Genomic DNA, 15,117 nt, shown 5'->3' with positions numbered 1-15,117 from the left:
GGGGGGCGCTATGGGGGACTTTTGGGATAGTATTGGAAATGTAATTGAGGAAATTATGTAATAAAAATATAAAAAAAAAAAAAAGAAAAAAAAAAAAAAAAGAAAAAGATGGAAGAGGGCTCTTGCATACCAAATTAGTCATAACCTTGTAGGACATTCCTGTCAGGAGAGCTAGGCAGTCACTATCCCCAGGCCTACCTTTCTTGGTCACATCTTCCTCTGCTTTCTCTCTTGGATTCCCTGCAGGGAAGCTGTGGTCTAAATGTCTATCTGCCTGGACTCTGGTTTGAGCTTGCCCACAGGCACCTTTGCCTGGATCCCTAGTAAGGGTGATCTAGTTTATTCCCTGCAGAGAAGTCCTGGGGGTGGGAGGAACAACTCCAGCAGCCCCCATGCTAACAAAGTGTTTCTTTGATCTCCTGCCACCATAGGAGTGTTATTTTGAAACTTATTTATGGATGAAAGCATCCCCCCCCCGAAAAAACCCTGCTGTCAGAAGGGATTTCAGCTCACCTCAGACCCAACCAATGCTGAGGTTTTAAAATGCACAAAGCTGAGATGGCATAGCTACATAAATATTAAATGGGCAATGAGATGCCAATATTTTTTATTGCTCTTTGCCACTGGACTCTGAGTAGAGCAGAGACCACCGCTTGCACACACCCGGAGAGAGCTCATAGCTTTTGATAGAACCATATTTGATTTGGGAAGTTTGGAGTACACACCGTTGTTAATAGTTCTTGGTTTTTAAGGAGGGGGTTAGAGCTGAGTTTCAGCATTCACCATGCCTATGAGAGACTGTGATGCCAAACATTTGGGTTTACATAAAAATTCTATTGCAGATGCTTAAAAAAAGAAAGCAACAACTGATGTGGGTGTAAGAGGAAGTGTGGCAACTTGCCCCTCCCCCCACTCCACCAAGGTGGCACTCTCCCACCTCCTACATCAGAGCCAGGAAAGCTATGCTATGCCTTTGAGTCTATATACAGTCTGAGCTCTCTTCAGTTTCCCTCCACAAACTACAACCGTGGGCTTCCTAAAAAACACAGATTGGATACAGCAGCCCAGTTTTTCAATCACTTGCAAAGACCTTCAAATAATGATGACCCATCTTAACCTAATGCACGACTTGCTCCCAGTCCCATCTCATCTCATCATTGATGTTGCTCTTTCTCTCACTTCCGTTTGCTATAACTGCCTGGCATCTCTTGGCCACTCCGTGATTTGGTGCCTTTGCACACACTGCAGCCTTTGGCTGGGGTACCCGACCTTACTCTACTTCAGTAGACCTAAGGAGCCTCCGGGGGTTCTGCCAGGAACCAGCCCTCCCCTTCTGGATCTCAACTTTGCCCCAAGGTTTGAAGATTGCCGCTACCCCCAGCCCTCCTCTTTCACAGCAATCTGCTTGAATCTTAATAGCTATCACATTTACTTGTTAGTCCTCACCCCAAGACAGTGAATTATAATTGTTTTGAGGGTGAGAGTCAGGGTTTATTCAGATTTTCATCCCAACATTTTCCCATCGGGTCCCTGGTGGGGTCTTAGTTAAAGACCTACAAATTAATTAGTCCGTCATCAGTGGATTTAAAGTTGGATTTGATTTTATCTCAAATGGGCCAACAATTAACTTGGTATTCTATACAAAATTCGATGGGTTCAATTATCTTTATTTTATGTACACCTATAGTACATATTAATCCTTTTAGAACAAATTTAGTAAGTAAATTTAGTAAGTAAATTTAGATTATCTTGGTAATCCTTTTAGGAAGTCCATAGGAATCTCTCGCCACCATCCTTAGATCAAGCACTTTCGTTCCAAAATGACCTTGATGCCAGTGACTTTCCAGTCCCACCTTGACTGCCTTAGAACAATAAATGATAAGAGACTTTTTAAGAACTGATGACTCCCCCTCCCCATGTCCCTACAGTGCTGACCTCTCTTGAATATTCGCAAAGTAGTAATTTTGTTCTTCCTTTTCAACTGTGAATCTGACAGACCACTTTATTAAATGTTCTAACTCTTTTCAGATTTCTTTCATGGGCACTTACTACATGGTAGGCATGATCCAAGAAAAAGGGGTGTGTATGGGCCAATTTACATATCCAACAGATAAGCTTGAGAATGCTCAACATTTTATGGTTTAGATCCAATGAACTTTGTAAATACTGACATTTTAAAGGCACCACATGTCAGTAGAAATGCAGAAACCAAAGGCAACAAATCAAGAGAGATAAAGGCAGGAAAGCAACCTGGCCTTTTCCAATGCCCCCGGCTAAAGGATACAGTGTACAGTTTGATGCTTCACCTACTGGGGGGAAATCGAGGGGAAAACACACATGTATTGCTTTCAAGATGAAGTTTTCTTTGATGTCCTGAAGCCATGAGACTCCCCAAGAAGAGAGCCCTATGTAGCCATGTCTTTGTGTGCCTCAATATCACCCAGGCTGGCCATCCCCACACACAGAAGTGCGGGTTGAGCCTGAGAATAGAAAACAAGGTTCTTTGTCTCCCTAGGAACACATTTTCTTGCCTTGATGGGAAAAATCTAAGGATGGGATTTTTTTTTTCAGGATCAGTAAGGTACCTTGTTGAGTAATTTACAGTAGAATGTGAAGACAAACAGGGAAAGAAAAGGCACAAAATAACACATCCCCCTCAGTGAGAGAGGAGGCCTCTGCTGGCTACTCCCGAGGTGGTCTGCTTCCTCTTCTTATTTACTTACTAAATTTGTTCTCTTTCAAATTCCTTTAGGTCTTCAGTCACTGCTTTGTAACTCGTTTGTTCCCATGTCTGCCCTCCTATCGCACACTTAAAAGCCTGCATGGCTCCACCCAGGGAAGAGAGAAACAGGTGGGGGAAACAACAGAGAGAGAGAGAGAAGCCTTGCTGGGAAATGGCCATGCTCAGGGAGGCTACAGAGGATGGTGGGGAGCACGGTTTGGTATCAGCACAGCTGCATAGTCTGAAGCCCACTGACCAGGCATTGCTCCAAGTCTGCAGTGACTGTTGCATGGCTGCTTCCTTCTTCCTTCTGGTCTTTCTTATTCCTTCCTTGCTTCTTCCTTCCTTCCTTCCTTCCTTCTCTCTCTCTCTCTCTCCCCCTCCCTCCCTCCCTCCCTCCCTTCCTTCCTTCCTTCCTTCCTTCCTTCCTTCCTTCCTTCCTTTCATCAGTACTTATCTTGGCTCTTAGTCCCACATGTTCCTGCCATGAGAATACAGAATGTATGTTTACAGGACTCATTATCCCCTGTTTTGTTTTGTGTCCCCTTCCCCTGCCTTCCACACAAACTATCTTTCCCTCTTAAGATCATTACAAGAAAACCAAAGTATTGAAGACAGTCCTCTGGGCCATAGGAAAGGTGACAGGGGAGCCACTCTGTCTTGGGCTGTCAGTAGAAGTCCAGTACTGGAAGCTGTTTGATGGGGCTTCCTTTAGCACAACAGAACTTAAAATGGCTTCAGTTTCCTCTGTGTGGACTCGGGAGGTTAGGTAGGGCTGAGCACTTTACTTTGGAACTCAGCTTTGATGAGCACAGAATCAAGCTGGTGAGGTCAAAGTTTTGAGTCCCAGACAGCTCTTCTGTAAAATGAAAGAAGTGGTATTTATCACAAAGGATTCTCCCAAGAATTGAATGAAGTATTTATTAAGAAAGGGCACTTCCCCAATAAATATCAACACATGTTCTCTCAGCATCCTTCAGTGACCACTTTCTATTGCTTTCCCATAAATAGTTGTACATTTTTAATTCAAGATTTTCTTCTTGCCTTCCAATTTTTTGTGGCATTATTTGCTTCTTTTAAAAATAACTGAATCAATTTTCTTAAAACCATCAATCCAGTCTCTGCTTCTGGGGTGTCACCAGAAAACACCAGGCAGCTCTGCACTGACTACAGAGATATTCTTCATCTGGGCACTTGACATCCCAGTAGCCACAGTTCTCCTGGGCCTCTGCTAGTACCTCATTAAAATGAGCAAGCAGTGGACTACATATGGAGATCAGAGGGCCATGAGGACAATATGTCGAAAATTTGCTAAGAGAGTAAATTTAAGGCACTATTTTCATAAAAATACGAGTAAATATGTAAGATAGTGGATATGTTAACTGGACTGACTCTAGTAATTATCTTATGATGACTATGACAACATCAAGCTAAATGATCACATCATACATCTTAGATATATGCATTTTTAAAATTAATAAAGTCCAATCATCACTAACAAAAAGATCAAACATCAATTTCATAAATCTATACTTGTATTTACTAGCTTCAAGGGGCCAAGTGGGCAAGATGATCTGAGTCCCTGTCCTGGAGTAAAAGCTATCTGTCTCTATGCTGTGGAGAACAGTATCCGATTCTCAAAGACTTAATGTTGTCTCTGGAGTCAGAAAAGACAAAAGGGATGTTTTTAGTGTTTACTGGGAAAAGAAAAGAAATATGAAGGTCAAGGGGAGGAAGGAGGAGGAGGGAAAAGGAAATGGAAGAGGTAGATAAGGAGGAGGAAGGAAGAAGAAAGAGGAGGAAGACAAAGAGGTCAGAAGAAGGAGGAGGAAAAGGAAATGAGGGGGGAAGAGAAGGAAGAGAAAAGAGGAGGAAAAGGAAGGAAGGGGAGAGACTTCCAGCAAAATGAAGTCTGTGTGAATTTCTTCCAAAAGAGGAAGGAGCCTGTTTTGTTTGAGAATCTAGACCCTGGAAGGAGAGAAATACAACCAAGTCCAAGGAAGGAAAGGCAAGTGTTCCGGAGCTTGGAGAGGGATTCAGGAAGCGGGCGCAGGAAGGCCTGGCCTTACTCCAGAGTCCCACCACTTTGGTTAAGTTGGTCAAATTCTCTAGAATGATTTCTGCCTGTCTGGTGGGTATTCTCAGGGTAAATGATGAAACTGCCTGTATAGATTAGCAGATTCTCATGAAGTTGTGGGTTTCCTTCCCTGGAGACAGAAGAAATGCAGTGAGTCATGCAAACTACCCAGGAAAGAGCCCTTTATTATGTACCTTATTGGGAGCAAAACAAAATCAGAAAGAAATCCAGTTGACCTGAGCCCTGATTCCATATAACTTCTACTAAAAGAAGCAGAGAGGATGTCAAAAATCAGTGTGGTATGGATCTTCCCTCAATGGATTTGTGTCTTTTACGTAAATGTAGTATGAAAAAAATGGAAAAAACAAAAACAAACAAACAAAAAACAAAACAACAACAAACAAACAAACTGCCTTTCTCTAAAGAAAGGCTCATCACCTGCCAAGGAAGCTGACATATTCTGATATGTCATTTGATATGACATCTTCCCTGTGACTGGTGATCCTAATTTTTCACGCATACAACAGGATTCAAAAAGCTGTGAACTGGCCATATACCTTGGACCTTATGTATTGTCTCAGTAATTTTTTGCCCTGGGGCCAATTAGGTCGCTTTTCCGGAGTTTGTATGCCCCCAAAGCAGCAGTTCTTAACCTGTGGGTCACTACCCCTTTGGGAGTCAGCCCAACTTTTCACAGGGCTCGTCATCTGTCAAATATCAGATACTTACATTATGATCCATAACCATGAGATTACAGTTACGACGTAGCAACAAAATGATTTTATGGTTGAGGGTCACCACAACATGAGGAGCTGAATTAAACGGTCGGCACGGCATTAGGACAGTTGAGAACCACTGCCCTAAGGTAACCTTATTGGAAAGTTTGCCCTATAATGGATGAGAGCTTCCGCAAGGCTGCATAGATGTCCCAGTACCACCACCTGCTCCTTCTGTCCTCCCTATTCAACACACTCGCAGATTCTCTGTGAGACCACGAAACGCTGGGCAATAAGGGCAGCATTGCATATGCCCTTAAGGAAAAGTGGCTGAACACTCGAGTGAAGAACCAGTGGTCCTCCCTGTGCCCTCCTTCAATGAGGGAAAGTCAAAAACATCTCAGATTCAGGACATTGATCCAAAAGACGGACTCTCCCATAAGGAAGAGGCACACCTCGCCTGTGGATCTCTAGCTGCCACTCAGTGATGAGCCCGAGATACTGATTGTTACAGTCTTCAAAAAGCAAATGCTTCTCTAATGAATCAAAAATTATCGCCACAATGTCTCCTTTAAAAGAAAAAAAAGACCTCTAAACAAGCAACCATCTAGCTGGATATCTTACAACTCAGCACTATGGCAGTGCTCCAAAGAGAAAGAAACCGTGGATAAGTATATCTGGATTAGTGAACTATGAATCTATTATCAGGGCATAGTGTCCTAAAACTGCCTATTTGTGCAGCCCAGATAACTATGGAATAAAATATAATAAAAATGTATGATAATAAAATCCTTATAACTAATAAAAAACACAATACTGACGATGAAGCCCAGATAGTCCACTTAGACACGGGGCAATCTCATACCACTGGAAGGACCATGGTATTCCTTGCCATGCAAAATGGTCAATATTCCGGTTTGGCAGCCCTGACTCAGGCATGCAGTTGCTCAGTCAAGTTCAAAGCTGCCTACCTTGCATGCTGTGTCCTGTACCAGTTTCTGGGCCAGTCCTGAATAAAGCAACAAGAATGGACGCAGCAAGTATGGACCCTCTGGTGGCCACTGCCCAGACCTCTTAGGCAGTAAGCACTTAGCAGTTGGCCTTATTGACCTTCAAACCCTCACTGTGCCACGCCAACTACGTGGGAGGGATGAGTATTTTGGTTTTGACCACTGCTATCAGAGTGTTGCCTGATTTATGAACAGTTCACCCATCAGATACTATATCCAGCAGGCCACTGAGCCTCTCCGAGCAACCTCATAGCCTTTATCCACAGATATAATGCTTAACTTGTTCCTTGAGGAAGATGAGGGGGATGTGTGTTGATGCACATGCGAATACATAGACACAAATGAATCTAGTATGAATTTTACCATGCATACAGGACAGCGAGTGATTTATAAATAGCAATAAAAAGCACTATTCTTTATCGTAAAACCCTTATAACCCAATAACTTTACCCAGATGCATTTGTTTATTTGTTTGAGCCCCTCATCTGAAGCCAACAGTCATGATTAGTACAGAAGTACGGTTCTGTCGTTAATATTGGCTGCTGCTGCTTTTCTCATTCACTTCACTGCAGCAAGACAAAAATGAAGCAACGAAATCCTCTTAGGAGCCCGACTTGCTCCCCAGCGCCATAAGCAACTGCCTTGTTAAATCAACTCATCACTTTTAAAACACTAAAAGAGTATTTTCTCAGTGCTTTGTGTGGCTTGCTATGCCAACTGCCACAGACATTTTACACTTAAGATTTCTATATCCATTTACTTATGTGTGTATATTCACACATGCACACACACATGCAAATGCGTGTCATGACAAAGTGGGGGATGGGGGATGTCAGAGAACAACCTACAGGAGTCAGCTGTCTCCTTCCACCAAGTGGGTTCTGGGAGTCAAGCTCTGGTTGCCAGGCTTGGTGACAAGTACCTTTACCTGCTGAACCACCTCAGTGGCCCTGAAAATTTTTACTTTAATCAGCATTATTAATATCACCTCTATTACTTTCTTAAATCTAGACCACAAATCAGTAAACTTCCTCTCCAAAAGAGCAGAGAGTCCATACATTAGTTTTTTTGCAAGTCACATCTTGTCTCTGTCACAGGTTATTTATGTGTATGTTTTGTTTTTTATAATCCTTTAAAAATGAAAAAGAAGAAGAAGAACTAAAGCCATCCTTAGTTTGCAAACTACACAAAACCAGCTTTGGGTCAGGTCTGGAATGACAGCTTGCTGGTACTTGGTCTAGACAGCTCACGAAACAATAAAACAAGCTGTGATTGATATCCTCTGCTGATTCTCTGGTGTAAATATCCCCTCAGTGGACAGGGTCAGGACTTCACTGGGCAGGTGCCGAGAAGGTGCAGCCTGGCAAGTTGCCCAGTGTTTCACATGGAGGTGCCATTGTGCAAGAGCCTCAAGAGTGTAAGAGTGGATCAAGGAGTCAAGAGTCTAAGCATTTGCTGCCTTCTGATGTCATTTATTCAGCTTTGCATTGATATTATTTTCTCTCTCTCTCTCTCTCTCTCTCTCTCTCTCTCTCTCTCAGCTATAGTTATGTTGACCAAATTTCTAACATTTTGGCAGTTTCTAAGCATTAACCACTGCCTATACACCCTGTGGGGCTCCTGGGATCAGCTCTGTCTTCCTCCATCCCCATAAGGATGCTACCTCAAAAAGCCACACTGTCATACTGCATGGCTCCAAGTGTGACATAATGAGTCCATGTTGGAGACTCTATATTGTGTCATTTGCCTGAACTCTTCCCAACACTTCATTTAATAGCAAAAAAAAAAAAAAAAAAAAAAAAAGCCAGTAGATAAATCTACTTACTTAGGAGATTCTTGGAGGCTTGAGGGTCATTGGGCTTCCATTTCCTCCAATGGGGCAAATTCCTTAAACTTTGCCATCCCGGAGTGCAGAAAACACTGAAGTACAATTCACTGAGAGGCAGCCTGGCTCTGGCTAAGGGTCAGGTCAGCATCTAAGAGAGGAAGCTCCTATGTATCTCACTGGAGATGTGTGGCTGGCAGCAGCTGGGCTTCTGAAGAGCTGCAGTATCCAAAATGCATCTCATGCTAAATGTGGCTCTCGAGAGTATGAACTACTGAAGGCAGGGAAAGCCATGAAAATGTAATATCTCCCATATAGACATCCAAGAGGATCGAGAGAAAGAATAAATTCACACACGGAGCCACAATGCTATAACTCTTAGGGAATTCAAAAGCAAACGATAAAGACTATGTAGCAGACCTTTTGGGGTGTGAAGCAGTGATTGCTCACTAATATATACATATATATATGTGTGTGTATATGTATATATATATATGGACGTTTATACATCTATGCCCCCTGACTGTGTCTCTATGTAGTACTGACACAGGACAAGCAAAAACTAAGAGTGGAAAGATTGCAGGTAAATTAGCTCAGGCTACTTTTGTGGATGGTGAACTCTAACAATCAATAAATAAATACAGCCTTCTGATCCAAGCATTGCTTTTAGTCCTGTAAAAGGAATAGGTGCAAGAAAGTGTTTCTGATATTGGGGTGCACTGGAAGACTTTTGCCCTTAATTTAAATCATTGTTTTTCTAGGGAAATTTAATTTGGGTGAAAATGTTTTTCTAATTAACTGGATGACCGTGTAGTGTGCAAACAATAAAGATTCTTGTTTGAAAGTAACGCATGCCCCCATGCTCCTAGGACTACCAAGGGAATTTAAAATGAAAAGAAAAAAAAAAAGTCTAGCAGCTCCGACCTCACATTTTATCAGAGCTAAAAAAGACTCCCCAACTCCACAGTTTTCCTATCAGTTTACAATTTAAAAGCCGCAAGAGTTGAGCAGGTTCAAGCTGTACCAAGAACCTTTTTCTCATCACTAGGAATGGCTGCGATTGATTGCAATCTGGGTCTCTCAGTGGGTGCGTCCTTCCCTCCCTCTCTGCTCCTCTAGTGCTGGGCTTGGCCTGCAAGGTTAGAAACGGCACATTTCGACGGCTCCGAGGAAGATTTCATAATGCTGGTACTGGGCTGGGCAGTCTAGCCAAATTCCATTCATTAGCCCAGGCGCCAGCCAGAGTATGACCAGCAAGAATGCTGTTTTGGTTCCATAGAAGAACTGATAGGAAATCGGAAATGCCCCCCCACGCCCATTTTTTTCCCTGTCTGTCTCTTTTGGTTTTAGTTCCTAAGAGGTAATATATGGACAAATGAAGGGTTCAAGATTCTGGACTGTGGAAGACAGGAGTCAGTTGCTAACCAGACCGGGAATGGAGCCGCTTAACCAACCCGCTCTTCTTTCTTGTGTTTTGATCCATTCTGATACTGCTTGTTTCAAAAGTATCTGTGTATGGGCAGCAGACTTGTGTGTATATTAGACCTTAAGCATTCCCAAATCAGAAATCAAATATCTAACCCACCTAAAGTTTCCAGAGCTGCTGCCACTGCCGTGGGGACTAAGATGGGGGCTTTGGAGAACAGTACTAATCTCTTGGTTCCTGCCACAAATGAACCATCTATACAAGAGTCTCCTAGGATCCCCAAGGGAATTAAAATTCTCACAGACAAGCTGCTCTGACCTCTTAAATGCAAAATGATTGAAGAAGCAGGAGCTTCTTGGAGAAGTCTGAGAGTTGCTGGAGAGTTTGCAGGAGATGCGGGGGGGGGGGGGGTAGCGGATTGGCAGGGATGCTTCCCCTGAGAAGTTAGAGAACGCTACAGCACCACCTCTGAAGTAAGGGGCAGAAGCTTTAGAGAAAGAGAGTAGTATACTAAGAGACAAAGCAGTGTAAACAGTGATGGGTGGGAGACAAAGGGCTGGTGGTGGGGGAGGGGAGAGAAAATACAATGTCATTAGCATATTTTTCCTGAGTACACTCTGGACGGATGGGCTGTGGGTCCAAATGGCTGGAGGACCTGGCAGGGTAGCGGGTTTGATTGGTGCATTGGCAGTGTGGGAGTTTTGGGGATTTTGTTTGTTTGGTTGGGTTTTTTTTTTTGGAGGGGTGGGTGGGCAGGTTGGTTTGTTTTGTCAACTCAAGAGAAATCAATTCAACATCAAGGCAGTGCTTGCTTTTGTGTTGTCTTTATGTTTCAAAAACAAACCAGCCTGAGACTTAGCTAGCACTCTGACGCTTGCGATCTACCTGCTATGGATGGTATCCTCTGCTTGTGCGCCCAAGTACTTCAGAGTCATTGACTCTGAGTCTGAAACACTTTCTATCACATCAAAGACTTCAATGTGACAGGCCCAGGCTGGAGCTCTTTATCTTCCTCAGCTTCTGAACTGTATTTTCTATCCCTGTCATCAAGTCCCTGTGGGGTGAAGCTAGAACTTCCCAGTCCTATCTTAGTTCTTTTTCTGGTGCTAGAATAAAATATCCAAGGCTGGGTAATTTATCAAAGAAAGAGGCTTTTATTGTGGGTCAGGGTTCAGAAAGCGGGGAAGCCCGGATGTATGATACCAACATATACAGCATGCTGCTTCAACTCATAGCTGAAAGCAGAAATAGACAGAGGAAACAAGACAGGAGGGACCACCTTGTGTTTAGACCACCTGCTCCTATGGTAACTGATCAGGTCTCATGAGAACTGAGCACTCCTTCCAGAGTGGAACTGCTTCCTCTTAACAACCGAAGCATCTCTCAAGGTCACTACTTCCCCTCCAACACTGGTTCTCTGGAGGTCAAATTCATCATGGCCAGGACAAATCATACTCAAGCCATAGCACTGCCCAAAACAACACAATGCTCTTGAATCCTAGATTAAAAATAAATAAATAAATATTTGTTAAAATCACAAAGCTTCCCACTTGAACAGCCAAAGTTATCTGTTGTAAATAGAGTGAATCACTGAGCCACAGGCTTTAAGAGGTTTTGACACCTTTTTTGCTCATTTTCATTTGTTAACGAGCCACCATATGGCTTCTGTTCTCCAAACTATACTGAAGCAGTCTCTATGATCTTTATCTTCAAATTATGTCTTATCTGGTTTTAAAGTTCATCTATGTAGCTCCAGGGATTTAGAGAATGCTTATATGTGGTTTTCTCAGGACTATCCTATGGAGTCTTAAACTACCTATAAAGAACTTTCCAGAGGGAGCATGCTCAGTTCTCTTCCTGAATCCCCTCTTGTTCCAGGGACTCCTGCTCAATACTCTCTCCTTCTTTAGCTGATCAGAAGCAGCTTGCATTTCCATGTAGCTTCAGGCCAGAAAGATGCCCCCTCCCTGCTCCCACAACCACAACCACCCCAGCCCAGAAAAAGTGCATGGAGGAGAAGCACTGTTGGCAACACAGAGCACACTGGTTCTCCCAACAAGGAAAACTTTTCCCTCTGATATGAATTCTTTTTCTCAAACTCCTTCATCTTTGAAACACACAAGAGTCACAGGATCTAATCAGACTACTGTGTGAGAGAGACTGAGTGGTGATTCCCCTGAGCAGAACCTACCTCCACACAGACCTGCTTCTTGGTTTTGTTTTGTCTGTCAAGAAGCCAGGTCCTTGTGTTCTACTGAGACATGTTTTCGTAAAGCACATTTTTCAATAGAGTATAAATACTTTTTATTCAGACAAAAATAGTGGTTCCTTCAGAAATATTGGGCATTGTATCTTTGAGCAAAGTCTTACTGATGACTTGCCAAACCCTGTTAGAATTCCTATGAACCCTTCCTCTGATTTGAGGCTGTCATCTGAATTGTTAGACCGGAGTCCCAGCCCTTCCCTGGAAAACATCAACATGTGGCTCTGAGCTGGGGGTCTTCTTCCTATGGATCAGGATTTAGATAAGACTGTCTCCTGTTACTTGGGATCTTGGGTGCCAGGGGTTGATCCTGAAGTTTCTACAGACTACTGGTGCTGTTGACTGAGTCTATGGCTCTCTGGCTGACTCTGCCTGCTGTTGGCACAGGGCTGTCCCTGTGTGTGTCTCTTTGAGAGGTTCCCATTTTGCAATCAGACTCAGGAGGCCCTTGTCCAACCATTGCATAACACATGTCAGTGTGATCCGGGTCCTCGGATTGTTGTTTCTCGTGCCCTGCATGTGAATAGAATGGAACTTGCAAAATGGAGAAAGCCTGTGCTGGAATTGCCCAGTGATTCATACAAGTCAGAGGAGCATCAGGGCTCCATCTTCTCTGGACGGCTTCTGTGGTCTGTGTGATTGTGGTGCTTGGCACTTGGCTTCCAGAGACTCCAAAGAAATCCCATGGAACAAAAAACAAAGAGAAGAAACAGGATGGGTGGAGATATCTCCTCACTGAAGCAGGAACTGGAAGAGTTATTCTCAACCTGTGGGTCTCGACCCCTCTGGAGGATAGAACACCCTTTTCACAGGGGTTGCCCAAGACCATCAGAGAATACAGATATTTACATTATGACTCATAACAGTAGCAAAATTACAGTTAGGAAGCAGTAATGGACAGAATTTTATGGTTGGGAGGTCACCACAACATGAAGAGTTGTATTAAAGGGCCACAGCATTAGGAAGGTTGAGACCCCCTGGAACTGAGTGGGGCAGTGGATGGACTGACAGACTGACTTGCTGCTCCTGAATGGGCAGATGTGGTCTGCCCTCTCCGGTGGGGGAGATATGGAGTTCTCAAACCTGTTTGAGTTCTTGGTTCCTAGATGCTATTTTCTTAGCTAGCTCTTTTCTGAGAGCAAGATCCAGGAATCCTCTCTCAGGGGCTTTCCTAGGAAGACTGGTTGGAGTCGTGTAAGGAACACCTGGTTCAGGGCAGTTAGCTAGATTTGTTTCTAGATTATTCCCCAAAGGTGTTGCTCTGTTCAGGTGTATTTATGTGTTTGCTGCCTTTTAAAGATTTTTTTAAATTTTTTCCTTCATGTTTATGTGTCAGTACCTGTATGTATATATGTATATGTATTTGTATGTATGTACGTGTGTATTATGTGTATATGAATTAAGTATTATGTACATACACATGTATGTAGGCGTCAGAAGTCCTGAAACTAGAGTTGCAGGCAGTTATTAGCTGCCATGTAGGTGGTAGGAACCAAATTCAGGACCTCTGTAAATGCAGCCAGTGCTCTGAACTGCTGAGCTGTCTCTCTGGCCTCTGCTTCTTGGGTCTCTGTCAGTTAGCGGCCAGCCTGGACTACATAGTAAGCTCCAGGCCAGCCATCATGACACAGTGAGACTCTCTCTTTGAATGTTAACTGTCATTAGTTTACTGTTCCTGCTGGTCTTTATTTTCAGTTCAGTATGATGTTCAATTCTGATTACAGAGTTCTCTCAATTTTTCTTTAAGAGACTCTGCCTCTTCAAGAGCTAGTGGCACATAAGAATAATAAAACATTTTGAAAAAATGCATATAAAATGTAATATATATTATATATACAATTTATATATAAAGAAGGTATTATATACTCCTTTAAAAGTTTCTTTATATATTACATATGCATATATACTCTATGACTTTAATCTTTAATTCAAGCTATTGTATGAGGGTCACCTGTAAGGATGAAGAGCCAAGCAGAAAACCCAATAAGGAAGCCCCTGGATGTTGATGCTTATAGTTATCAAGGTCTGTTCTGGGACTGCTATCATGGAAAGGAAAATGGGGAGCTGACAGGAGACATTATGGAAGTGGAAACTGTGTTCCGTGATCAACCAGTTGTAAGGAAGTAGGGGAAAGACAAGGCAAGAATGCTCTGAGACTTCGGTTTGGCAGTTGAATAGATGGGAAATTCAATTCAGTAACATTGAGTAGACACTCCTACTTAGGGAGAATTCAGACAAACCAGAGGCGCACATGAAGAGTTTTACAGGAGAAGGCTAAAGCACAAAGGAGAGGCCATACCTAGAGTCACACTTTTAAGACCCACAGTGACATGAAAGAGAAGACCAGCATCAAGGACACACACAGTAAAAGGAAAGGCAACATCCGCCCCTCTGACCTGCCCTCCAGCATCAACTGGAAAGGAAGAACCAAGAAGGACTTAGAAACAAAGAGGCAGAAGAAACCTAGGAGAGGTATAACACAGGAAAAGAAGGCTGCAAAAAACTGGGGGCAGGGGGAGGCAAGAGGAGGGGGAGTGCTCCTCACTGGGCTGCTCCAGTTATGGGAGCCCTGAGAAATTTAGGGAGTGGGATATCTAGAGAGTGAAGGAAGCAAGCTGGATATTAAGGGGACAAAGAGGTGAGACAGGGAATAGAGACAGCACTCCAAAAGTGAGAGCCTAGATATTAAGGTGTCATAGAGAAGATATCATCAGTCTTCGTGTCTCTTGTTTGTCGTCAAGAGGTTTTTCCATGTGACTTTGGCTCCTAAGGCTTTGTTGCTGCTTACTTTTAGTCCCTCTCATATACAAAGTTATGTAAGACTCTAGCTAGCTCCTGTGATGTCCCATTCATCTTTCTGGTGTAGCCCGTTGAACCAGCAGAAGATGCTATGAAAGGATCCAGTCACATAGTACGATGGGATGTTGGAATTTGGTTAATTTGAGTATGGATGAAGACCTTCTTTGGGGGGTGTCAGAGGACTAAGACGCTGGGCAGTTCAGCCGCAAACTGCAGCTCCAGGAGAAGCTCCTGAAGGAGGCTGAGAGAAGGCTGTGAGAGGGAAGCTGAAGAGGTTAG

The 15,117-nt window shown here is 43.3% G+C and overlaps 1 protein-coding gene across 1 annotated transcript in view; it reads left to right on the top strand.

Moving 5' to 3' along the window:
- The window catches only part of Ankfn1 (ankyrin repeat and fibronectin type III domain containing 1), a 309,663-nt gene that overhangs the window by 226,330 nt on the left and 68,216 nt on the right, over positions 1 to 15,117 (top strand). The window lies entirely within an intron of this gene.

The sequence above is a fragment of the Mus caroli genome, chromosome 11 (genome assembly GCF_900094665.2).
Source record: "Mus caroli chromosome 11, CAROLI_EIJ_v1.1, whole genome shotgun sequence".
Taxonomy (NCBI): Eukaryota; Metazoa; Chordata; class Mammalia; order Rodentia; family Muridae; genus Mus; species Mus caroli.
Note: the sequence above shows the minus strand (reverse complement) of the source record. Positions and strands in the feature narration are given on the sequence as shown.